A 7,723-nucleotide genomic window follows, 5' to 3' on the forward strand; every position below is an offset into this window, starting at 1 on the left:
TGCGAATTGAATTAGGAATGAAAATAACTTTCTAGAAGATTCTAGATGACTAAAACCGTTCCTAATTGCATTAGGAATGATAAATCATATTAGGCCCTCCCCTAGATCATTGGGCCGTATATAAAGCTCAAACCGAGCCTAGTTTAGTAAATTGGCCATAATTTCCTCAATATTCATCGGAATTGGGCTTATAATATATCGTTGGACAGCTCTTTGCAAGCCCAATCCAACTACACTATTATTGGACCCATATCATGGACATTGGCTGTTTTCTTAAAATAAGTTTTCAAAAATAGAGAGAAGAGAAAAGAATAAAAAAAAACAATCCGCAACACTAGACTTTCCACACTCTCGCTTCATTCGATTATGATTCAACGTGAAAGGTACTCATCACTGGGTTTTGTTTTGGGGAGACACAAATGGGTGTCTACAGAAGCCCCCTCTTTGACTGAGTTTGGAGAAACACAAGTTTCGAAAACAAAAGTCAAAGTATCGATAGGGACGGAGAATGATCCAGAACGTTCTGCGATCCTAAATCACTCTTTTAACGCCGATACCTGCAAATTACCTTAGTTAAACAGATAACAGAGTTAAGAAACTCGTATCTTGCACCGTCGAGCACACGTCTCTAAAAGTAACCGATTGTTGGCGCTTTACTGTTTTGATGACCTTCTGCAAGCTAGAGAATGCCATCCCGCTCGAAAACCGCTACGCCTGTAACTGCTTCCAATTTAGAAGATTGCTTCACCTGAAACGATCCTCCTCCGCTATGATAATATTCCACATCCTATGGAATACCATCGAAGATTATTTCTCTTGAAACAATCTCCTTTCGTATTGATAATATTCCACATCCTAGGGAATACCATCGAAGATTATTTCTCTTGAAACGATCTCCATCCGTATTGATAATATTCCACATCTTAGGGAATACCATCGAAGATAACTTTGCCCGAAATTACCTCCAGTTGTTTGTGACAACTTTCCGCAAGCTAGGGAACGCTGTCAAAGATATCTTCTCTTGAAGTCATCTTCATTTGATGCGATAATTTCCCAAAGGGAATTACCGAAGATCCACGCCTGTCGACCTTTAAAAGTTTGCCTGAACTTTGCTTCCGCTTTGCCTGTACGTCGGCGCTTCCGTTGCTTTGAACCTGTATGTCGGTGCACTTTTGCTCTCGAACCTATATGTCAGTGCCTTTTTGCGCTTTTGAACCTATATGTCGGTGCTTTTTTGCTAATGAGCCAATGCTTAGGCGCTTTAAGCAAAGTGAGACAATCTCTTATCAGATCGATCACTTTATGTAATCAAACCGATTACTAAATCATGTTAAATTGCTTAGAGGGGCTAATTGGCGTCCCAAGGAACCCGAAAATATGTTGCAAAAGGCCAGCACAACATCATCAGGTGGCTGGGTGCTTTGGCGCCACTGAAAAACCATCAGCGCCACCTTATTAGCATTAGCGCCAAGCGTCAGGCGCCAAGCCAAATTTGTGACGCCAATGCATAAAGCTTGGCACCAGCATGGGGACTTCCTTAAATACCCCCTTCCTCTTCATTTTGCTGGCTGCTCGTCGCGAAATTGCTCGAAAAAATCCTAAAGCTTCAATTGCTCGGTTCTTGCTCGTTTCTCAACCGAATTCGCTCAAATTTGTTGCAAATCAAAGCTCTTTTCATCTTCTTTCCCGATCCATGTAAGTTTTCTTCAAACTCACATCGGTTTTTATGAACTCTTGGCATGTTTATTCACGAATTTCATGAAAATTCGAAACTTATAATGCTCAATTTGCTTTGTTTGTCAAGTTTTATGCCATGAAATTGCTTGATAATGTTTGTATATTGCCTTGAGAGTAATTTGAGACTTGTTTGACTCAATTTGGTGAAGAAATGAGCAATTTGCCATTGTTGGACCTCTTAAGGTCGTGAAGAACAATGTGGCTCGTTCTTGATGTCTATGCTAGCAATTCTTATTCATTTGTCACAATAATCACTATAGTGTTGCAAGAAATTGTTTGATTGCTTGAAAAATGTTGTTATGCTCAATTCAAATTTGTGCTCTGTTTTAGTACTACGTACTCTGTTTTTTGCGAACATAGTATCATGCGGCTAAGCGAACCTTAGATACTGTAGAACCTTAATTAATGATGATTCTGCACAATATAGCATGGCTAGACAACGAGGCTCGGGTTCACGGTCTCGAAATACTAGACGGGAGCATGAGCCAGTGGAGGACGACGCCGAGCCGTCCACTTTGCTTGGTCAGATTCCGGAGTGGGATTAGCGGACTCTGTTCTTCGCCCCTTTCCACCACATTTTTGAGAGGGTGAGACAGGGAACCGAGCCCGGGAGGACACGGCATCACGGCTCTGGCTGTGATGGTTTTGGAGATTTGTACAAGATGTACATCGCCATGGATCTTGAGACGAGACTCCTATGGGAGTCTTGCGGGCTTGCTACTTTGTTCGAGACCTCCGAGGCTATGATCGCCTCCACCGGGGGTCACCACGTAGTGCGTGCTTTGGTGGAGTTCTTTTGGGACACCAATAACACCTTCCATTTCCCTTGGGGCGAGATGATGGTCACCCCTACGGACTTCAGTCTCATCACAGGACTGGAGTTCACTTCCGTGCCACTGCCTTTTGACACTGGCAGCGGCTCTTGATGATGATGCGACCACCCGAGAGCAGCGGATGCATATCTTTGTGCTGATGTTGTTGTTAGGGATATTATCCCCTCACAAGGGTAGGAGGGCGTTGCTTTACTATCTTCCTGCTGTCCGTGATCTCCACCAGATCGCGACTTATGACTGGGCCAGCTTGGCCTATGCTGACTTCGTTCGTGCGCTGAGGGACTCGTGAAGTCACCGGTCCTTTAGGACGAACGTTGCTTTGTATGCCTTTTGGAAGGTCATATAGGTAAACATTTATTCCCTATAAAGTTTAGCTATGCATATTAGTTAGCATTTACTCACACTTTTAGCTCTTTGTAGATTTGGTTCTACGAGTACTTTCTTCAGTTGCGCAGGTGAGGCCGTCGCCGCGGGGATTTCCAGTGAGCGCCTCTTGGGGCGTTCATCATGTGGACATGTCCACTACACATATCCGGAACCGGATCATCTCGGTACGACATTCATTGTTTATCTTGCTCTTCCGCGGTGCTTTAGATATATTCTTGCCTGATTGGTGCTTTTTATAGGGACCTGAGGTGGTATACCGACCGTGGGGCGGTTAGACAGTCCCTGGATTAGCCGCATAGTACTCTGCTAAGCGTCGCTATTTTCTGGGGACTTATGGAGCGGTCGCGTACTTAGGAGAGAGGGTCACTAGACAACACTCTTCTGATGTCTTCGTCGTTCCTGCCGCTCCACCACGTCATATGTTCGACGAGGCACGGTTGTCGAGCATGTCTGAGGGAGTTAGTACCCGTTGGCGGTCCCATGTGATCCTCGGACGGTTTTATGTTGAGGAGCTACTACCTTTGTTTGCTCCAGCCCCCGTACCAGCTGAGGATGTGAGGGTAAGATTTTTAGGTTCACTAAGTAGCCCCCAAGTAATGTTTTACTGACCTTTTTGTTTTATCAGGATGGTGCTGCTGAGTTTGTGCCACCCCGTATGTCCATCCACTACCAGGGAATGTACGGGCCGATCGAGGAGATGATTTTTCCGGCTCCCGAGGGCGAGTGCTTCGTAGAGCGGTCGATTCCTCGCCAGCAGACTCGAGTAAGCCTAGTTTTTTTTTAGAATCTTTTGTTCATATATCATGTATATTTACTCACTTATTTTTCTGAAAGTTTTCACGCGAGGTGGTTTCGGCGGTGGCACGATGCATAGATGCCTTCCGGAGCCAGCTCGTCCGAATGAGGAATGCGGCCACTTGCCGTCGGGATGACGTCATCCGAGAGGTAGCCTTTCTTTACTCATTATTTTTGCATTGCTGCTTCAATTTTACTTTGTTTCTGATTTAACTCTTTTTGTAGGGCCGGCCTATCGCTTCTCACACCCGCGCGAGACCTGAGGGGCGGAGGGATCCAGCAAGGTCTAGCTCGAGACGTCGTCGCACTTCGTCAGGAGGCAGAGGTGGTCGCTCTGAGGCTGCTCAAGCCGACGTTGCAGAGGGCTCAGGACCTTCTTCTAAGGGTGCTCATGCTGCACCGGTAGGAGAGGCTACCTCGGCTTTCAGAGGTGGTGGGATGTACGAGGTTGGCACGTCATCGTAGTAGCCTCCGCGGCCTCAGCCTCAGGTTGATCCTGGCAGGAGTGTTCCCATATTGAGTGTTCCTCCTCCTATGGAGACTGGAGTTGGAGCTGGAGCTGGTGGAGAGGTGACTCCTCGTACGGCGCATTTTTATGATATGATGGGCCTACGTCCTCCGGCGCCGTAGTTTGTTCTTGTGTATATTTTATTTTGACTAGAACTTTGCCTTAAACTCATTATTTATCGACACATTTTGTATATTTATGTTATTATGAATTTATTTTATTGTTTATTAATATGTGTATGTTAGTGTGTGCAAGAAAAGTGTGACAAACAATTTTGCGCAAAAATTCCGTCATTTTTACTATTGATGGAGGGTATCCGACTCTCTCCCCCAAAAAGAAAAAATAAAAAAGGAAAAAATCGAATAAAAATGTCGGGTTTTTGGAATTTAAAATAAAGTCCAAAAAGAATAATATAAATTAAAAATAATAGTTATATTTAGTTAATTAAGAAAAAGGATAAAAAAATTATGTTTAGGAAAATGAAACGGAGCCATAAAGTCATTAACCGACTCGAGTTTAATATGAAAAACGCAAGCTGAGCACGCACGGCTGATCTGGCAACTTGGCGCCAGCTGGCGCCGCACTATGGCGCGTGGCGCTAGGCGCTACACTTAGCGTGTGGCGCCAAGCACTAGCGGTTGGCGCCAATCACGGGATTGTGACGCCAATTGTTGCTGATACCTTATTTCAGTCTAGATGAATTGGAGAGACTATGATTAGTCTAGATGAATTGAAAAGGGACCCAAAAGCGCCTCTTCGCGGCTCTCCAATTTTATTACAGGTAGAAAAATAATATTTTTAATTACAGAAATCAAAAAATATATTTTTGTATTGTAATAACAATTTATTTGCATTGCAATTTTTTTTTTTTTTTACAGATGTGGCTAATGGAGAGGCTAGGATTAATTAGCCCTCCGGACAATATTGAAAAATGTACTCCCAATTGCTTCGTGAGAAGGAAGAAGCGCATCCCTAAAATTGGGCGCCATGGGTGGAGAAAAGTCTTTGAATCACGTGACTTTGCTATCAAGTGGTTCATCCCATGGTGGAAAGTAGAAAGGATGGTTGGTGTTAACAAGCAACCTTTCTGCCGTCTTCCAAGCTTGTCTCGTGTAACATATTATTATCCCTGCAGGGTAAAAAGACAATACGGATTGCTTCAGAATATTCATTCCGGGGATCTTCGTTCTCCCTATCAGTACCCTGTATCTCAAGAAGTAGATAGATTCGATGCTTACTGGAGCGCTAGACCTTTATGGGAAGTGATTACCCAAAAGGTTCCTCCTTCTTTGCTCAATGATGTAAAGAAGTGGTTGCTGAAGAAATCTTCGATTGATCAGGGTAGAACTGATGTGAAGAATCATTTAGGTGACAGGGTGACTCCTGCCAGAGAATGCTTAGGTGCAAGAATTGAATTCAAAACACCTACAATTCCTAGGAAGAAAAATACTACCAAAGACAAAGGTAAAAGGAAAGCTAACACCACAGATAAAAAAGCTTGGGTGGAAAAGAAGCATGGAGTGCTAGCTGAAGGGGAGACTATCTATTCCAAATTGAATGTAAGTCCTCTAAAGGATGCCTACTAGCTAAAGTTATGGATGAAGAGGAGGAAGCAGACAAGAATTGGAAAAGAGCTAGAAAGGAAAAGAAATATTAAGAAAATTCCTTAGTTTTAGATTTATTAGCCATAGATTGTTAATTTTATTTAAAGTTAATTTATTTCAGCCTTATTTAAATTCCATCAATAATGTAATTTTATTTTATTAATTAAATTTTAGCTTTCAATTAAATTGTTTACTTTAAATTTATTTTATTAAAGCAATGAAAATCGAAAAAAATTAATTTTCCAGAAATTCTTCGAGTACGGAAGTCGAAAATTTTCCGAAAAACACCGAAATTTGCCAAGATTTTATTCCCGAATTGGCGTCAGTCATTGGCATTTGGCGCCTGCCATTGAAGTCTGCGCCAGGCGCCAATTCCATCGGCTGGCGCTGATGACTTTTGGCTGGCGCCAGGCTCTGTTCTGCGACGCCAATAATTCGCCAATTTTCTGTTGAAATTTTAATTAATTCTGGAGCGCGGAGATGTCGAAAAATAAAGTGGCCGCACCTGTAAGGGGTTGCCTACGTATCCTTACTTAAGGAATCAGGTCGAACGTAGCTCTCTTGAGTATCCTACTCTAGTAATTATGGGTAGTATTTCTTAAGTTGGTCAAGATTGGTCATGTTTGAGAATTCATTGCCATCCATATCAGTTAGTTTTGCTGCAGCTCCTGATAGGATTGTCTTGACAATGTAGTGTCCAGACCAGTTAGGTCTAAATTTTCCCCTTGGGTTTACAAACTTTTTCCTCAGCGCTTTTAATACCAAGTCTCCTACTTTGATATTTCTTGTCTTGACCTTCTTGTTAAAATGCCTAGCCATACGAGTTTGGTAACACTGAGTGTGATGTAGAGCTTCTAGTCGTTTTTTGTCGAGTAGAATCAATTCTTCATATCTTGCCCTAGTCCATTCAACTTCATCGAGTTTACTCTCTAACGCGATGCGTAGAGATGGTATTTCTAGTTCGACAAGTTGTACGGCATCCATTCCATATACCAAGGAAAATGGCGTATTTCTCGTTGATGTACGGATTAACGTGCGATAACCCCACAATGCGAAGTGAAGCTTGTTAAGCCAATCCTTATAATTTTCTGTCATTTTCTCGATGATAGTCTTTAGATTTTTATTAGCTGCTTCGACTGCTCCGTTTCCTTGAGGTCTATAAGGGGAAGAATGATGATGTTAAATGCCATATTTTTGTAGCAATCCTTCACATTCGGCTTGAAAGTGAGTTCCATTATCACTTAACATTTCATGTGGGACTCCATATCGACAAATAATATTTCTTTCGGTAAAGAGTGCTACATGTTTTGAAGTGAGTTTAGCGTATGATTGCGCTTCGACCCACTTTGTAAAGTAATCGATTGCTACTAGGATAAATTCGTGGCCTCCTGTTTTTGGGGGAGTGATTTTGCCAATTATTTCAATTCCCCATGTAGAGAATGGCCATGGCGATATGTAGGTGTAGAGAAAAGATAGAGGGACATGTAGTAAATTGGGATAAATTTGGCACTTAGGGAATCCATCGTGAACCATTCTTATTACTCTTTGTGCATCCATCTTTCCTACACATAAGAGAGCTCGACCTTTAGGTACCCTTTTATGTAGCTCGTTGTCTATGAGTACATATTGGGAAGCCAAAAGTCTTAATGCTCGTTTTGCCCTTTTGTCAGCATGAGGAGGGTATTCTCCATTAGTGACATAATTGAGTATGTCCGTGTACCACGGTTCTTCTTCTTCTTCTTCTTCTTCTTGGACTAAGTCGTCGTCTTCTATAGCCTGGATATATGCTGGTTTGTGCCTTTTTTTGATAGCTAGAGGCATTTGCTCGATTTCCATGGGAATCCTAACCATTGAGGCTA

This window comes from Chenopodium quinoa, unplaced genomic scaffold (assembly GCF_001683475.1).
Source record: "Chenopodium quinoa cultivar QQ74 unplaced genomic scaffold, ASM168347v1, whole genome shotgun sequence".
Taxonomy (NCBI): domain Eukaryota; kingdom Viridiplantae; phylum Streptophyta; class Magnoliopsida; order Caryophyllales; family Amaranthaceae; genus Chenopodium; species Chenopodium quinoa.